The sequence below is a fragment of the Oryzias melastigma genome, linkage group LG3 (genome assembly GCF_002922805.2).
Source record: "Oryzias melastigma strain HK-1 linkage group LG3, ASM292280v2, whole genome shotgun sequence".
Taxonomy (NCBI): domain Eukaryota; kingdom Metazoa; phylum Chordata; class Actinopteri; order Beloniformes; family Adrianichthyidae; genus Oryzias; species Oryzias melastigma.
Window position 1 is genome coordinate 1,884,078 of NC_050514.1, and position 15,685 is coordinate 1,899,762.

Below are 15,685 nucleotides of genomic sequence, written 5' to 3' on the forward strand. Positions count from 1 at the left end.
TAACATATTGTTTTAACTTTTACAAGTAAATTGATTTCCTTAGTATTGTTAATGCGTAAAGAAGTGAGGATAAAAGCCTTAAAGGGGAAAAAAAAGATCAAAATTAAATCCAGACTTGTCAGACAGCCTACAAGGATTTTTTCAGCACTTTTGCAGCACTGGAAATGATTAATGGATTATTAGAGGCTGTGTTCACAACTACAGGAACTCAAAAGTTTTCAAAAAACACATTTTTGCCACCAAGTCTCACTTATAGAAAATTGCATTTGCTTCCCTAGTCATTGATCAAAATTAGCCTAAAGCAGAGCTCTGCAACCTTTAACACTAAAAAGATCCCTTTGTTGACCAAAACCAAAGCCGTTAAGTCCCAACTGCTTAGAAAATGTACAATTCATTTGTCGTTTTACGCCAATATGTCATTCATTTATAAAATGTAGCTTTTAAATATAACAATTATTGAATTAAAACCACATTTTGTATTTTTTTCCATATAATTGCTTTTTTTCATTGGACCACTGCAACAAGTTCCTTTCAAAATAAAATACACCCTGTGTCAAATAAGATCTTGCTGCAGATTTTCTTGAATTAAAAATGCGAGAAAGTAATTTCATTTCATTTTCATTTCATTTATTCATTTATAAAGCACCTTTCACCATCAGCCAAGGAGGCCTTGTGCTGTACACAAGAAAACACAATACATAAAAATCATAAAAACAATTAAAAAAAATGAATACATAAAGCCCTATTTAAAAAGAAATTACAATTTGCATGATAAAAAGCAGCTAGGCAGATACTATAGTGGAGGAACAGTTTAGCTTTTAAACTCTCCAAAAGTGTGACATCTCTAATAGCCAGTGGCAACTGGTTCCACAGTTTAGGAGCCAGCACAGCAAAGGCACAATCTCCCTGGAACTTGCATTTAGTTTTCTGAGCCAGTAACAAACACTGGTCCGCAGAATGCAAAGACTTAGAGGGAGAATATTTTAAAATCAGATCACAAAGGTAAGACGGTGCCGTACCTGCCAGTGATTTAAAAACAAAGACAAGAATTTTTATACAAATCGGATATTGCACTGGCAGCCAGTTCAAAGAGACCAGAACAGGTGTTATGTGATCAGACTTCTTAGCACCACATATAAATCTGGCCGCTGCATTCTGAACCAGGCTATTGAGGCCTTGGGTAACCCGGCATAAGGAGCTGCAGTAATTCAGCCTGGACAACACAAAAGCGTGGATCACTATTTCAAGGTCTGACTTGGATATGAAGGACTTAATCCTGGACAAACATTGTAACTGAAAGAAGCAGGACCTGGTTACTGCATTTATTTGAAGGTCCAGTTTCAGGGCAGCATCAAGTTTCACTCCCAAGTTAGTGACCACAGACTTTTCAAAGGGAGCGAGAGAGAGGAAGTCCAGACCATGATACTTACGCCCACCAGGGGAAAACTCAACGACTTCTGTTTTGGTCTCATTCAAGACCCAAACTGTTTAAGTCAACTTAAACATGACTTAAAGCATTTTTTAAAGCTAAAGAGCCACAATGGAGCCATATAGAGGTCCATGTGCCTCTGGAGTCTCAGGTTGCAGATCCCTGGCCTACACAGAAAAATAGTTTTCAAAATATTATATTCTGACTTTAAAAACTTAAATATTTTGGACTTATTATGGAAGATTATCAAATTTCTGTAATCTTTGCATTAAAAAAATAAATAAATAAAAAGAGGACAGAAGTTTAAGTCTATTCTGGAACACAGTCAACTGTTTTCAGCTATAATTTCTTTCCATAATGTTATTTTTATCCAGTTTTGTACAATTTAACACTAAAAACTCCATAAAGTTAAAAAAAAGAAGAATTTGGGATTTTAAATTTCTGACATACTTCTTGTTTTCTTGCTTCCACAGTCCAATATTCTATCATTCAACAGGATAACTTTCTTCTTTTCGTGTAGCTGCTGTTCTAACAAATAAACTTCAGATAAAAACATTTGAAAGAAAATCTATCTGTTCTTTCAGAGCCCGTGAAGCTCTTTTCTTTCCATCCAGTTCTAATTATGATTCTACAAACAGCACCATGAAGCGGTAACCACATCTGCTTTTCGTTTTTTCTACGTCCAATCGAGTGTGTGGATGAGACGCAGTTGGATGGATTCTGACAGGAGCCGTTGAAGATGGATGGCATTCTCCGTCAGATGAGATTTGAACTTCTCCTGATGTGTCTCTTCCATGTTTTAGTTAAATTGCTTTCCTTCATCAGAAGTCCTACAGAAATGAACACAAAAACAACAAGAAACCATGTTTTTACGGAGCTTCAACATCCACATGAATCCTCACCTTGTAGTGAAAATCACACAGGACAAACCGCATGAAAATGTGTTAAATAAAAGCTATGTTTTCACATGATCTCTACTTTTCTCCAAATAAATCACTTTAAAGTTAGTTTTTTTTTTTTTTTAAGCAGGTCAATCTAAAATTTGGAGGAAAAGCAGCAGGTTTCAGTTCAGGGATGGCGACGGCTTTTTTTCTTGGTCGAATTGTTATTTCTGCTGACCACACATAACCACAGAATTGTTTGATAAAAATCTCCTTTCCTTTTATTCAATTTGTGAGTGAGCAGCACCATCCTTCACAGACGACGGAGCATTTTTGTTGGTCAGCAGGGACAGCTTTCCTGAGGTTAAGAACGAGACAAAAGGAGTAAAGCTGGCGGCCTCCACCCCCTACAGCCAGCCACCTTCAGCACTATTGGAATTTTGCTAAAAAATGCTGAGTTTAAGGGGGAGATGTGAAAAGACCTTAAAACTAAAGACGCAGCATATTCTTTGGGCTCTGTCCAAAGTAACTTCTTACTGATTTTTTAATGTGGTTTTACCTTTGACAACCCTTTAAGTACCTTACTGTTAACAGTTTTCATTTTGTAAAGATATATGCTAAAACATTTATGAAATTCAGAAATCAAGCTGCAACACCCACGGACGATCATTCAGGGACAATCTTACAAACAGGGATATTACACAGCATCAGCGGCTGCTTCCAGTGAGCTCTAGAAGCATTAAGTTGGAGTTGGGTCAGAGACTGAGGTCATGCAATAAGGCTGTGCTCCTGCGTGACATTCTAGTTCATCCCAGGAGGGATAAAAGGGTCGAAGGAGGGGCTGTTTGAGAGGAATTGCTCTTGTGCAAAACTGTTTTATGATAAAATGTATACGGCTCTAGAGTCAGAAGCCCGGCGTTATTAAAAGACGCACTCCCATGAACATGCTGTTTTTAACATGTTCTTGTGGCATTTTTTTTATGATGGAGGACATATATTAGAAAATTAAGCTTAAAATGGCTTTTCTGATTATTTCTTTATTCAAATCATGAATTGGGAGTAGTTAAAAAAATGTAGTTTGAAATAGATCGTAATTGTGATGTAGAAAATACATCAAGCTCCCTGCTCTGCTCCATTCTGATGCTTTCACTAGTAGATGACTAAATCCATGAACATCTTCGTTTTCCTCGTCTGAGCTGGAATCTGGATCAAAACTGTACGCCTGGATAGATCTAAAGGGGCATTCACAACAAAACCAATTTACGTGACAAATTTGCTTCCCTGTCCCTCTTTCGTCGTCCTACGAATTCACTGCTCGTGGCCTGTCAAAAATGTGTTCCTGAGCTTGACACCGCGGCCGCATGTGGGAGGAGCTTCCAGGTAATGCTTTTTGGATGATCTCTATAAAGAACGGTGTCTGTGGATATCTCAATTAGAATGTGTGGAAGACACGGATGATGTTGAGAAATCAGGTTTATTCACTGTGAAGAGTTTTACAAAAACAATGACAGTCATGTCTCCATGCTTGGGTTTATATGAGTATTATTAAAAAAAATTCCTGGTACAGGGGGCTGTGTTTGTATGACAGCTACTTCTGCTGTGTTTCTGTGTCTCTGCGGCTGAGCTTTTAGACTCACTGACCCGACGGGGAAAGATAAAATTAGGATACCTTTTTCCTTTTTCTTTAATGTCTTGATGAGACCTGAGCTGGCAGCCTCAGCACCGCACAGCGGCTCTCTGTCTGCCAGCATATTGAGCGAGTGAACTCCACCACGGGAGCTAAAGCCGGCGATCTGTCCAGAGTCTATCCCGCCTTATATAGATAGAATTAGATGGAATTTCAGGACAAAAATGCTCGCCTTGGATTAATATTCTACCCGCTGACTGAGTCACTAAAAAACGTCACGTGCACAAAGCTGAATTCCTGATTGGCAGAAGCAATGCAGCGACCTGTAAAACTTCAGATATTTAAATTGAGGCTGCACCGCCCTATTTACGCCTTGTCGCTCAAATCAAGCTGCTGCTAGACCTTCGCGCCGCACCCGTCGCTCAAATCGGACCTCGGGACTTAGGATTGCCTCACGTCATGACTGTTCCGTTGACTTAACATTGAAACTGGCCGCCTCCGCCGCGTGAATCGCGTTCGGTGTGAATGCACCTTAAAACGTGATTCGCATGGCGGAAGCTATTCTTTGACTTCTTTACGTAAATTTACAAGATTTAATGTCGTAAACTTACAAGGAAAACTGAGTAAAATACAAGGAAGTATTTTGGTGGCCGTAATACTCTGTTATACAAACTTCCTGGTAATTTTTCCTCAACTAAACAAAACAACAAAAATATATTTAACGTAGCAGCCAGGCTTACAGAGGGTGAAATGTGTTTCCGGTGCATCCATACAAAATCAGAACTGAAGTTCTTCAGCAGAATTAGTAACAGTAATCAGATTACTCGTCTTTTACTGTTAGAAACAGTGGATCATATATATATATATTTTACCCATATATATATATATTAAAAAGTAATGAGTTACACCTTGAGAAAACAGAAAATGCAATGAACATGTGATAAAAAGGTGAAGACAAGCGAGCATGTTGCAATAAGCGACTGAAGACGGTGAGAGCTTAAACAGCTAATTAACAAAAAGGAAACAGCTGTGGAGGGATCTAACTGGTGTGGAAACACAAATGAACACAAACTGAAAACAAAAGGAGGAGATAAACCAAGAAAATTAGTCACATGTTACTATTTCTACACTATTCTCATCCTGAATAAAAAGGACATTCCTCACCCAGAGGATTTTTATTCTTTTTTTTTAGAAGAAAACTCCCACTAAATCGATTGTCAAGTGACAGTGCACTACAAATGATTCACCTCAAAAATTCATGTAGTTGTTCTCGATCTTCCGTTATAATTTTATTGATGAACAGATTGTAGTTTTAGGTTTGATTTGATGAAGAAACAGTTGAAAAAGGTCATCCAAAAGCAACAAACAAACAAACAAACCTATTACAGACGAAGCAACTGAGTTGTCCCTAGAATCACTGAACCCAGTTCCAGAGATGTGCAATCTATCGTATTTACCTCACAGCAAGAAGGCCCCGGTTCAAATCCCGGCTGGAGGATCTTAAAAACATCAACTGGGACCTTTGGAGTTTGCATGTTCTCTCCGTGCATGCGTGGGTTTTCACCGGGGACTCCGGCTTCCTCCCACCGTCCAAAAACATGCTTCATAGGTTAATCGGTGACTCTAAATTGTCCCTAGGTGTGAATGTGAGAGTGAATGGGTGTGTGATTGAGGCCCTGAGACAGACTGGCGACCTGTCCAGGGTGAACCCCGCCTTCGCCCATCAGTAGCCGGGATAGGCTCCGGCACCTCTGCGACCTCGAAAGGGACAAAGCGGTCAAGAAGATGGATGGATGGATGGACTTTTTTTGTAACTACTCAGTACTTACATGGTACTTCCTGCGTATTTATGAAGTACTATTTGGTTCATAATTATGTGGTATCTACTCATGTGAACATACCCAGAATCTATTACTGCAAATACCATGTAGTAGAGTTTAAATGGGTCTGACTTTCTTTTAGTCCCGTTTCATTGCACTTAATAGAACAGAATAGAATAGAACAGAACAGAATTCAATTTTATTGGCATTGCACGTGTCTCAAGTAAACAGCAACAAAGTGCAGTTTCTATCCATCCAGAATGCTTCCTATATATATAAAGCTATATATACAATGTGCATGGTAGAATAAATAGCACATTAACAAGTATTTACAGTATGAAAAATGTATGGTTAAAAATTCCAACAGTTAAAGTGCAGGTAGTGTTAGTGGTGATTCAGTCCATGTGTTATTGCTGTGCTCTGATGTATCGAGCTAGCAAGCTCCTCTGTATTGAGCTAGCAAGGTCTTCGTTAAAAGCAGCTGGTTAGCTTAGGGACCCAGACCACTGAGTCCCCACCTAAGCCATTGTAGGCAAGCACAGATGGGGCCACCATGGAACCTGCAGGACGAACCCAACTGGGGCCCATACAGCCCAAAGGTAAATCATATGGGGCCCACATTGAAATGTTCATTGGGGATGATTAAATCTACATCCACTGATTCATTGTTGGGGATTGGCCGCTTTCTGATCTTCAATCAGTTTCCAACATCCATCTTGTAAAGAATGTAGAGACTGACATGGGAACATTTTTACCCAGCTGAAGTTAGACGTCTATCAGCTTCTAGTCTATCTTTGACTTTTAAATGGTCATATTCATCCACCGCCATGACAGGCTCTCCGCCTGTCTAATGGATATTTTATCAATGTTAACCTGTCTCGCACACTCTGGGCAGGAGCCTGGAGCTGGTGAGCCAATCCAGAAATCTTGGTCACTTCCTTAAAATTATGATTATTTAATAAAATTATTATTTATTGATGCTTCAGTCGAGGTTTTAATCAAATAAATAGTTAAAACATTCTTGTCTGTTTTTATTAGCACATTTTGTCATGTATGCAAATCCTTCCAGGGTGTGAATAGATCTCATACTGGACCAGGGAGTTTGAGGTTTGATGAGGCAAACAGAGGCTACAAAAAGGTTTAGCCTGGCTCCGGTTTTTCTCCTGAGAGTGAATGAGCCTGTCATGAAGGTATCACCTCTCAGCAACAGTTGAAGGCCTTTGTTAAACTCCTGACAGCTGTGAAAGCTGAGACATTTAAGACTGAAGCCCATATGAACTGTTTTTTCCATCATCTTCACTCTTCAAACTTTTTTTTCTTGGACTCACAATTCTTAACTGAGTGTTAGAGAGTAATTGATCCAGACTCTTCACTGTCAGACATGCAGAATGCCAATTCTATTGTCATGAGAATAGATGGTTTTATGTTCTATTCTCTTCCATTTACCAGCGGAAATCAGGAGTTTGGTTTCATGATTTATGCAGACATTTCTTCTAGTGTAGAATAAGATTAGAAATAGCTTTTTTAAAATCATTTTGTGTTTTGGGTTAAGGTTTTGGAACAATACCAGCTTTTCCTGAGGATAACAAAAATTGTAAAAGTGTGTGTGAGTGGATTTATTTGATTTCTTCTGCTAGACAAAAAAAGGAGAGAGGCAAAAGGTTCTGAGTTACTCACAGCATAGAACTTTACCACTGAAGAACACTAATTCACACAGAATGTCAAAGCATAAAGCTGGGTTCACACCGCACGTGGAAGTGGAGTTCCTGTGGAATCACTTCACCTCCAGTCTACACTCGAAGCGTAATTTTTTGCGTCGGTTGACAGGCACTTCTGCTCAGCTGTGGTTATTTAAAGCTTCAACATTTAATTTAACATCGTCCATCTTGACTTGACGCCAACTGCTCTCTGACTCTCTCTGTTGATAGTGTTTCTAGAAATCCCCTGGAAAACCTATGATTTCCGGGTCATTTTTCATACAATAAGAATGATAACACAAAAACCTTTTTTCCACTCATAGTTAGTAGTTGGGTGAAAATATTTACAGTCAAACATATTTTTACTCTTTTTAAATCAAAATGACAAAACCAGTGTAAGAACCTTCAGGGAGGACAGCTGAACTTGAAAGGAACCTTCAGGAAGGACAAATGAACAGAACTTGGACAAAAAACTTCATCAGGGATTGAAAGGATCTGGACACCCAAACTCCAGGACAGAACCCTTTATGTTTAATACTGTGTTTGTTTGGTCAAAACAATCAATTGATTCTTTTACTGGGTTGCTGTGTTTTAATTCACACACTCTGGGCTTTTCAAAACGAACATCTCTTCTGTAGTCAGAGCGCCTTGTCCTAAACACGCGTTACACCAAGGAACTGAGAAAGTCAGCAGTGATCAAACTCTGACCAAGAAGTAGAAAGTGAGGAGTTGTGTTGAAACCCAACAATGATTGGAAACATTTCTGCCAGAGTCATCATGCAAATAAAGATTCACAAATGACTTCAGCTGTGATCCAGGACTCTGAAAAACTGTGGTGTGGATGTCTGAAGATGTAAAAAGGAGGAACGTGAAGAAAAATGGGCTGCATGGTCGAGTCACCAGAAGAAAGAATTTTTTTGGTGCAAATGCCACAAAAGAGCTTTTTTTAAGCTGCAATGACTGAATTTCTCCTTCCTGAGATTAATGGGGACTCTTACTCTGGTGTAGATCACCAGATTCAGGGATTTCTACCATGTAGGTCAACACAGCAGTGGAGGTTGTTGTTAACCCAAACACAACTGATCAGACATGAAAGTTCTGTTTGTGTTTGATGTGGTTTGGGTCTATCCCGGTGACCTTTATGGCGAAACCCTCTGCATTTATCCGGACTTGGGACCGGCACAAAGAGACACTGGTTTGGGCCTCCTTGTGGTTGCATTATTTCGCCAAAAAATGTCATTTGACGAAACCAAATGACATTTTTTGTTTTAGTTTTGTCCTTGCTTTCTCTGGAGCAGGGACTTCTTCTGCAGCAGTTCTGGCTGGAGCCTGAAGAGGGCGCCTCAAAGTAGCAATGTGAGCTTCATGTGCACTTTGAGGCGTTCTCTATCAGAGCTAAGCTCTCAGCCAGAACTGCTGCAGGTTTTGGGTGACGGCGGTACTAGAAGCTGTTAAAGCAGGTAGAACTGTGGTAAGCCTTTTTAATATTTGATTGATATCTTTGATATCAGGCTGTTTTAAGCCTAATGCCAAAAGAGAAAAATGATAATAAAAAGGAAAGTAAAAAATAAATAACTAAAGTATAAAAATGGGAATAAAAAAAGAACAGGCTTGTCTTTTTAGCACGTGTGTTTCTGTACACGTTTCCTTTCATTGTGTTTCTACACGCGTTTTTTTTTTTTTTCTTTTTGTATGTGTAGCCGGTCGCTCTCTTGCTGCTTGACAGCGCCGGCCAGATTTGTCTGCGTTGTGTTTTTAAGAAACGAGTCTCACACAGGGATTGCCACAAAAACTGAGGGTTTACTGTGAAAACACATACAGCACACAAAAAAACACTTCTGATCTCACTGTCTGCACAACCTCCTCTCGGCCGTTCCCCCAGAGACTGAATTGTGCATATTTCAAAATTACATTAAATAAAATTTACAGTGTGATCATATAGTTTAAAGTCTTTAACATTTTTTTTTCAGCAAATGGCATATTTATATTTTTTTAAATCACAAAATATTGAAGTAAATAACAAAACTGTACATTACAATATACTGAAAGTAAATATGAATAAAATAAGAAAAAGCAAAGGATAATAAAATATTTCTATCCAAAATAAATGCTCACATACCTGTGAAAACACATACAGCACACACACACAAAAAAAAATCACTTCTGGTCTCACTGTCTGCACAACCTAAAAGGAGGCAGAGAAAAATCACGACGGGCACGTGAGACCACGCATGCTAGCACGAGCACTGCCGCTAGCACTAGCTGACTTCAAAGTGCTGCATTTACATGAAAAAAATACATTTCCCAAAACTAACTAGAATAAAAACAGTGTAAATAACATTTTGACCGATTATCAATACAGTTTCACTTTTAAAACTTAATGTAAACTTTATTATTTTTTCTAATATAGCAAGAGCAAAGCCTGCAGCTTACCTCCTCTCGGCCGTTCCCCCAGAGACTGAAGGGAATGCCGCGAGCAGACAGGAAGTAGCGCAACTACCAAAATAAATGTCTGTGCCCAGAACGTTCTCAGATTAAGAAAATAAAGATAGAAAATCAGATTTTGGTAAAATTAATAAAATAAAGACCACATGGGCTACATATGCTAGTCTTAAGAACACACAAATATTTCAGGTTTTTACTTCTTTAAGCAAAACAACCTGCGAAAAAAATGTACAAAGGCGGAGCTCTTCGCATGTTTTTCTTTAGGCTCTTTGACTTTTTCCGCCTTTTTCTTATTTTTTTCTCTTTTCTTTGCCTTTTTCTTATCCTGTTTTTTCTCTTTCTCTGGTTTCTTTGGAATATCCTCTTGGATATTTTGCAGCTGTGGTTCAAAGTCTTTGACTACGATCTCAATTTGAGTTTCTCTTTCCTCAAACTGTTTGTCTGTTTCCTCAAAGACCAGCACAGTTTTTTCATCTTCCATGTCCACCTTTTCCTCCATCACTACATTTTCCTCCACAGCTTCATTTTCCTCCACAGCTTCATTTTCCTCCATAACTTTATTTTCCTCCATCACTTCATCTTCTTCTATCCATTCATCTTCTATTATCACATCATAATCGTTCATGTTCAAACATTCATCTTCTTCTATCCATTCATCTTCTACTATCACATCATCTTCCTCCATGTTCAAGCATTGGTTTGTATTCTCTTCTAACTGTCTGATCTTGTCCTTCAGTTCATCCACATGATCTTCCAGGTAAAAGAGGCTTTCTTTCAGCTTCTCTGAGGTTTTGATCTCCTCAAACAGCTGGTTGCTCAACCGGATCCTCTCGTTTTCAGTGAGCTGGATCTGCTTGCTCATTCGATTAATGATGTTTTGTAGTTGGGAAGCTTGTTGGAGCATCTTCTTTAGCTGATTGTTTTCTTTTCTAAGCTTCTGCACTTCCAGAGTCAGCTTACTGTTTCCCTCTTTAAACTTTTGTGTGACGGATTCACAAGTTTCATGCGTTTTTCTGAGCTCCTCCATGTCTGCCAGCTGTGTGTGGGTTAGATTCTGGGGAGCTGCTTGCAGCTGTGTCTTCAGTTGATGGTTCTCATTTTGGAAGTGTTGGACTTTCAGAATCAGCGTGGAGTTTATATCTTTATACTTTTCTATCTGTCTCTGGCTCTCATCAACTAATTTCTTCATCAAATCCACCTTCTGATCCTGCTTTCTTTCATTTTGGAGAGTCTGAACTTCTTCCCGCATCTTTTGCAGCTTTTCTTTGGTTGCATTAAAAGATGTTTGGTCAGAAGAGAACATTTGATGTTTTTTGATCAGATCTTGGTTTTGACCACGGAGTTGTTGATTGTGTTTCTGCAGGTTGTTGATCTTTTCCTGCAGTTTCTGACGTTCCAATCTGCGGGCTGCTTCTGCCGTCTGCATCTTTTCGGCGTCCGCTGCTGTCAGTTGGATCAGCCAGGTTTTCTCTTCCTGCGCCCGTCTGATCTGATCTCTAAGCTCGGAGATGATCGAGTCTGGATGGGCGAGGTTCTGCCTCTCAGTTGGGTTTTCTTGAGGGAAATCGTCCTGTGGCTGCACTGGTGGATTATACCTGGATGGATTGGGATCATTGTGTCCCTGAGTATAATGTCTGGGAGCACGTTTGGGGGCTCCGACACCGTGGTTCTGCCGAAAGTTCTGTTTGCGTCCGCCGTAATAAGCCATTGCTTCAGAGATGAAATGTGAACTATTGCGTGCTCTTCGTTAAAAGGGCGTCAATATTCGCAGATGTGATCCTGAACAAGGGCTCTGAGTGGCTCTACACCGCTGGGAGTCGCTGACAAATGAATTTCAGCCGTGCAGCCGCTATTTATAAGTTTCTGATCAAAGACCATGACATCACAGTGATGTCGTACGTCATCACCTCCCTTGAATAACAGGCCATGACATGACAGTGATGTCACGGTTGTTGGTATTACGATGACATCACAAAGGTGTCAGGGTCTTTGATCATAAAATTGCATCATATGAAAGGAATGTTCCAGAGTTGTCATGGCAACGAGCAAACAGAGTGAGACGCAGGTCTGCGTTCTTCTTTGTCATTGAAAATATATGGACCTGCATTTGGCTCAAACAAAATCTCATATTTTTTGAACCGTTTTCCTCAGAGTAAAAGTAAAAACACCGTCAGAATCCAGAATTGTTGGTCTAAATCTAGTGCGATTTTCATCTTTTTGTTTTCAGGTAAACAGAAGTACTCGCAAGTTCAGTGACGCAGGTGAAGTTAGCGTCTGTGTTCAGACGCTCCGAAATATCCTAATAATCGTGGAGGATAATTATCGCTTTTAACATCTATCAGAAGTATATGGACTGGTATCGGACATTCTTCAGCCGTGGGGAATGGGGGGTGAGGTGGAGACGGGGTTTCTCCGTATTCGCAGATTTGACATATTCAGTCTCCGGTCCCTAAATCACACGAATCAGCGAGGAATACAGTGTAGTCTGTTTAGATCCAAAAATATGATCACATTTGTCAATACCCACCGGGTTTTATGAGGTTCCGGTGTCAAAGCGGTTCTTTGGTTTTGGTTCCCAATCAGTGCCAATTTTGGTACTTCAGTAATAAAAATAATTCCTGCATCTTCTCAAATCAACACATTTTCATTCCCAAGTCACATATTGACGCATGGTTAAGGCCTCCGTGTCAAAAACTGATCATCATTTTTTGACGTACTGGCTTTTCGTATTCAATTAGAGCTCCACAACTTTCGAGCTGCAAACAAATGGCCCCTCCCCTCTTTTGCGCAAACTGGCAGTGTGCCAGTTTTGCCGCACGGCAAATTCACTGCCTTCTCCCTGTCAAAAATGTGATCCTGAGCTTGTCTGAGGAGTTACTGGGGAATTAATGTCACTCGGGGGATGTTTGGATAACAGCAGCTTCCGCTGTATTTGTGTTTGTAGGCTGTTCTGCATTAACCCAAGAAGAGGAAAATTTGGACCTTTTTGACAAACATTAATAAAACATCTCAGTCTGGAGAGCTGAACACAGCACCTGTCTCCTCCCGGCGTGTGGAGCGGGCGAGCTCCACTGAAGTCCAAGGGCTGTCTTTCTTCATCCAGAGAGCCGCCGCGCTGTTACAGGTCAAAAACGTTCGTATTGGATCAGTATTTCTATCCACTGATTGGGTCACTGAAAACGTCACGTGCCCAAAGCTGAGTCCTTGATTAGCTGATGCGACCTGTCAAACTTCTGTGATCTGATGTGAAATGCAGCCAGACATTTGAGTGCTGCTCGATCTCGTGCTCGCCCCATCAGCGGTCCTATATGAGCCCACCCACTATCACAGGAAAGGCAAAGGGATTGGCTTGAACTTCAAAGTTCTGAATGGATTAGAAGATTGACATGTGCAAAGACCAATAGACCTTCAATGAAACTAAGCGCCGAAATGCAGCACCGTTTGCATTCTTACTTGGAACCAAATTTCGGTGCCCAACCTTAGTCAATAGTAGTATTTTATTGTAAAAAATTGGTTATATTTTAAAAATGTACTGGATTTTCTTGTGTGTCTTAGGCCCAATCCAAATTCTTCCCTTCTCCCTTCCCCTTCATTTAACCCTGCAAACAGAGGGTTATGAAAAAATTGTGTCTAATATTTCAGATGTGACATTCATTTGATGACGTCATCAATAATCGCCGGACCGCCAGCATTAGAGCGAAGCTTCCAGCGCTTGAATATACATAACAACAGCGGTCTTATAATAAGAAGTCATTCCTTACATTTAAATATAACCTCTGTGGTTCAGAACACACCCACGTGAAGAAAAGCTCTTCTCAACGCGACGTGGTTTATCCTCATGACGGGGGACTTTGGACCCCTCCGTTTGGAGGGTGAATTTTAAAAAATAATAAATCCAGACACAACTTGCACTTTAAACTGTCACTTCAAATTAAGGGGAATAGAGAGGGGAAGAATTCAGATTGGGTCTTAATGTAACGTCCTGCCAGGATAGACGGCTCACGTAAAAAATAGACCAGACAGCAAAACAATTGCTGCACGGTGCGGGGCGGCCGCGGCGCTCTGCGTGTGGTATAAACCACACCATAGGTTAAGAAGGGCGTCAAACGGAAGCGGCCTCCGCTCCACGGCGCTTCCATGTGTGGTGTGAACCTGGCATAACTGTCAATTTGAATTCACGTTCAAATTGTGACTTTATCTTATTTTGCCATGTTGTATTTACAACACAAAATGAGGCTGCTCAGAGGCTGCACATGGGACGTTCATGGACATGTCAACATGACAACGATCCAAGACACAAGGCCAAGTCCTCCTGTCATTGGTTCCAGCAGAATAAGGTGAATGTTCTTGAGTGTCCGTCTCAGTCTCCTGACCTCAGTATTTTTGAGCCACTCTGGGGAGATTTCAAACAGGCAGTTCAAGCAAGACAGCTTTAAAATTTGAGGTTTTTAAACAAGAAGAATGCTGTACTATGAGAGAAAATAAAGAACCTCAGCCACGACCACAAGAGTCTTAAAGCTGTTATTAATGCAAAAGGAGGAGATACAAGGTATTAAGAACTGGGATACATCAACTTTTGAACAGGGACATTTGGGAACATTCTGTTGTCTTTATAACATAAAAAGAGTAAATAGAATTTTTTGTGACAATATGGCTTCAGCCAACCACTATTATTAGAAACCAAAATTTTCTCTTAAAAGATGACCAAGAGAGGTATGTAAACCTATGAGGAGACAGTACAAGTACATCCCACTTGCCATTAGCCATTTCTTCCTGTAGGGGGCCTCTGTCTCCTCCCAGAATCCTTCTCCATTGGGGAGGAGTTCTATTTATTCCTTCCCTTTATTGCCGTCCATTGGACTTCTTGGAGTACTGTTCAGACGCCTTCAGGGTGGCCTTGGACCGCCTCTAAAGATGATGTTGGGTGGTGTTTATGACTCTCCAGTGATGGCACCCTGTTCCTGTGGAGTGGGTGGGGCATTGAAAAAATTAAAGGTATATTTTTTTAGAAGTTTGAACTGCATTCTGATCATGAATCCAGTTAAGTAAATAGTCAAAACCATTTGGGTATCACATTAACCTTGCAGCGTCAATTCCTAATTAAAATCTATTTTTACTTGCCTCCAGAGTACTTGGAAATAAAATTAATTGGAAAGAAATTCTAGTTAAGCACGAGGATTTAAATTCTTTTTTTTTTCTTTTTTGCCTCAGGGAGATAAAGATACTGTAACAAATTCATAGAGAACATCCTGAAGCCATCATTCTTTTAGCATCTGTCTTTATTGAAAGATGATTCTTTTGAGCTGCTTTTGGATTCAAATGAGTGACCATCGCCTTCATTTTTCATCTGTGATTCTCATACTCGCCTTCTTCTTTTCCAACCTTTTCTCAGACACCAAGAGTCAGCATGCTGGACCATCCTGAAACATCACCCTTGTCTTTAGTTATTTCATTGCCAAATTGCTCTAAAAAGTAAAAATGAAGAAAAAGATTTAACATGCATTAATTTCACTTTTTGGGTGAAATTGTTTCTTAACTTTGGTCTATGTATCTATCTTTATGCTTCACAGATTTTGACATTTTTGTGCTTTCCTTTTAGCTGCTCTTTTCCGGGAACATCACAATGAATTACCATGAAGGTACATGATATTTGGTCTTATGGCAGATGTTCCTCTAACCTAATGAAAAAAAAAAAAAGTATAAAATGACAATTTTTAGACCACGCCGGTGCTTGTTATTGTGGAAAGGATTTCTACCATGTAGGTCAACACAGCAGTGGAGGTTGT

General features: G+C 40.0%; 2 long non-coding RNA genes across 2 annotated transcripts in view; both read right to left on the reverse strand.

Annotated features, from left to right (window-relative positions):
- Positions 1-8,725: 8,725 nt before the first annotated feature.
- Positions 8,726-10,075, reverse strand: LOC112161080. Its single transcript, XR_002921782.2, has 2 exons — positions 9,888-10,075; positions 8,726-9,639 (listed from the first exon to the last, which is right to left on the reverse strand). It is a non-coding gene; the product is annotated as an uncharacterized LOC112161080 (long non-coding RNA).
- Positions 10,076-14,547: 4,472 nt separating this feature from the next.
- Positions 14,548-15,685, reverse strand: part of LOC118600052 — a 3,580-nt gene continuing 2,442 nt past the window's right edge. The window contains exon 2 of the long non-coding RNA XR_004949626.1: positions 14,548-14,979. This is a non-coding gene — a long non-coding RNA (uncharacterized LOC118600052). The remainder of the gene's footprint in view (positions 14,980-15,685) is intronic.